Raw genomic sequence first — 3478 nt, forward strand, 5'->3', positions numbered from 1 at the left:
ATACATAGTGAAGGACACTTTACTTTCTTTATTTTTATCTGTTTTCTATCACAGTATGACTAATATGGAAATGTTTTGCATGACTGCAGACATTTAATCTTTATCAAATTGCGTGCCTTCTTAATGAGAGGTAAAAGGGAAGAAGGGAGAGAATTTGGAATACAACTGTAATGGGCTGAGGCTTGAGTTGATGCACTGAGGTCCCAAGCACATGAGGCTAAATAGTAATTGGACCATACTCTATAAATACGTAAGCTTGGAGAAAGAATGGCCCCCACCCACTCTTTGTGCAAGTCCTGATGTGTTGTATAGGAAATGACGATTTTGGTGGGTGGAAGCAGGGGAGTGGAAAAGGAAGCCATCCCAAAAGTCTCTCCTCCCCTTCCTTTTCCACTCCCCTGCCTCCACCCACCAAAATCGTCATTTCCTATACAACACATCAGGACTTGCACAAAGAGTGGGTGGGGGCCATTCTTTCTCCAAGCTTACGTATTTATAGAGTATGGTCCAATTACTATTTAGCCTCATGTGCTTGGGACCTCAGTGCATCAACTCAAGCCTCAGCCCATTACATACAACATTTTATAATTAATGTTTAAAATATTTTTACATGTAGTTTGGGAAAATATAAAATATTAAATTAAGAACAAAATATCCTACCAGAATCCATTCGTGAAGAGGACAAAAGTCAAAACACAGAAAATAAACTTTGAACCAGTATCATTAGTGAATATTGCCTCAAAAATTTTAAACCAAATCCTATCGAAATGACAATATAGCTATGACATCTTAAAAAATGGCACATAACCGCCATGGTCTGCTATGAAAACTCCATAAGAAGTCACAGAGATTCAGATGTCACTCAACTAACTGAGCAAGCCGCCATATTGTTTTTTCCTTCATTGAGTCCAGGGCAGTTTTGAACACTGCCTGGCACAACCCATCCATTTCCTAAATGTAGCTAGAGTTCCCAGCTGTGTGACCCTGAGCAGGCCACGCCAGCCCTTTTGTCCCCAGTGTCCTCATCTGGAAAATGAGCTGGAGAAGGAAACAACAAAGCCTCTCTGCCAAGAAAAACCCAAATGGGATCACAAAGATTCAAGAATTGAACACAACTAAAAAACCACTCAACAAGCACTGAGTGGACCCAAGAAATGATAAATGGGAGGATTAGGGAAGATGGGGGAAGACAGATGGGACTTCTTCTGATGAGGGAAAATTAAAAACCAGCAGGGGAGTTAGTGCTGCAGGTATCCAAGTTCCAGTGAATCCATTTAAAACGTGGAAGAAAGCAGGGCAGTGCTGTGACTACCTTATTCCATTTGGAGCCTACTTTTGTGAAGAAACAGTCTGTGAGTAAGGGTTAGTCAGCTTCACAGACTGTCCTCCTATGGAAACGATCACATTGGCTGCTGTGGGTCAGGCTCTGGACAGACCGTACTCACCTGGGCTGGGGGGCTGGGGCTCCCAGGGGCCATTCCGTCTGGCTCCAGACTCCCTGATTGGGCCAGGCTTTGGTCTTCTGCAGACTGAACTGGGGAAGAAGGATCCCAGAGAGGGATCTCTAGTCTCTTTCTGTGCAGGAGGCTGACCTACCAGGATGTCCAGAGGGTGAGGCCCCAAAGCAGTAATAAAGGCCCTGGTCCTGATCTCAGAGATTCAACCTGCAGAGAAAGAGAGAGGAAGCAGGAAGGGTCAGACTTGGAACTGAAGATGGTCTCAGGAAAACTATTTTCCTTCCTCTTTTACTCCTTCTCTTCTGCCCTCTCCTCCTACAGAGACCCCAGAGGTATAAGGGTTTGGGATTCCAGATGGGATGAGACCAATCAGAACTCTTCTTCCAAATGGTTCTCTGCTCTCCCTGCATCCCCTCTCCCCAGCCTATCTACAGAACCGACTCACTGCTTGATCTAGGAGGACTGAGGATGGGCAAGACTGGAAGGGAACCACCAGGGAACGAACAGGGGAAGCCTGGCATTGGAAGACAGTGTTCAGTCTGGGATTCAGGGGGGACAGGGAAACAGGAGGCTTGGGGATGGGGAAGAGGGGTGGGGTCTGAGAGGCAAGACTTAACACAGCTCCTAACAGATGCCTTAGGGACACAGGAGTGACAGAAGTGCTCCATGAGGACAGCTGAGCCTGGGAGAGCAGAAGTTTCTGTCCTGAGGTCTGACTCAGGATTGTTGGGACCTTCTGATAGAGCCTTGGAATCCTTAGAAACTGGAGACAGACAGCCCCAAATCTGGGAACCAGCTCAAGAGACACAGGTTCAGGTAAGGGAGAGAGGGTAACTGTGTCCAGTGCGGGGTAATGGGGGTAGGAAGGCGAGACTCCTGGAGCCTTAAAGGGGATTGGATCTGAAGGCAGGACAACTGGACCTGTAACCAAGAGATGGGGACAGGGAGGCAAGGCCCCTGGGTCCTGATCACAAGGCTGAAAGTAGAACTCCCTGACTCCTCTGGGCAAAGTTGGAAGTCTGGGATGTAAATCTGGGGAGCATAAGTCGGGAAGTTTGGGAAGTGGTTGGGCGCCTGGAAAAGATGCAGGGCTGGGAAGGGCCTTCAGGAGGAGGATAGGAACCGGAAATGCCGCTGCTTCTGGCAGACCTGGAGGACACTCTCCAAGAGGTCACGTGAGAAGAATGAGACCCCCTCCCCTACCCCCTACCCTCCCCCCGCCCCCGTGGCAAAGAGAGCCAGCTGAAGCCAGGAAATTGAGGGGCGAGGGCGGGGGGAGGGAGAGAGCTGAGTGTCTCGGGCTCAGACCTACCTGGGACCTGCGTGCACAGAGAGGGCTTCCAGAAGGCAGAGAGAGCTCAGCTGCAGGCAAGGGAGGATGATCTCAGCACCCGGGGAAGGGACAGGGATCTCTGACGCAGGGAAGGCGGAGGGATCTCAGCTTCAAGGGAGGGCAAAGTGACCTCAGCTTCAGTGGCGGGCAGGGGGACCATAGCTGCAAGGAAGGCGGGGGGGTGGGGGGGGGTGAGGTCTCAGATTCAAGGGAAGGCACAGAAATCTCAGCTGCGGGGAGGAGAGGGGGATCCCAGCCCCCAGAGAATGGAGGGAAAGCAGAGTGAGCTCAGCTTCAGGGGAGAGCAGGGGGATCGTAGCTGGAAGGAAGGCGGGGGGATCTCAGTTCCAAGGATAGGGAGGGAAAACCAGCTCTCAGGGAAGGGGGAAGGGTCTCAGATGCAGGGAAGTCAGAAAGATCGCAGCTCAAAGCCTTCCTGCTTCCCGCCTCACCTGAAAGACTTCCTGCTTCCGGATTACTGGGAGGCGTGGGGGGGCCGTCCTCCTAGTCCCAAAACCGAGGCTCTGTCCAGCAGCTGAAGCCCCTGGGCTGATTTAACCCTTTCTTCTCATCACACAGTGTCCACACTTAGGACTCCTACCGCCTTTGCTCCCTAATCCCCTCCCTCATCACACAATGACGCCCTCTCCTGCCTGAGACTCCTCCCAGGCTCCCAAACTCCGCCCCC

General features: G+C 50.9%; 1 long non-coding RNA gene across 1 annotated transcript; it reads right to left on the reverse strand.

Moving 5' to 3' along the window:
* Nucleotides 1–885: 885 nt before the first annotated feature.
* On the reverse strand, nucleotides 886–3478 carry LOC127552270 (uncharacterized). Its single transcript, XR_007951324.1, has 3 exons — nucleotides 3243–3478; nucleotides 2770–2952; nucleotides 886–1664 (listed from the first exon to the last, which is right to left on the reverse strand). It is a non-coding gene; the product is annotated as an uncharacterized LOC127552270 (long non-coding RNA).

This window comes from Antechinus flavipes, chromosome 2, assembly GCF_016432865.1.
Source record: "Antechinus flavipes isolate AdamAnt ecotype Samford, QLD, Australia chromosome 2, AdamAnt_v2, whole genome shotgun sequence".
Taxonomy (NCBI): Eukaryota; Metazoa; Chordata; class Mammalia; order Dasyuromorphia; family Dasyuridae; genus Antechinus; species Antechinus flavipes.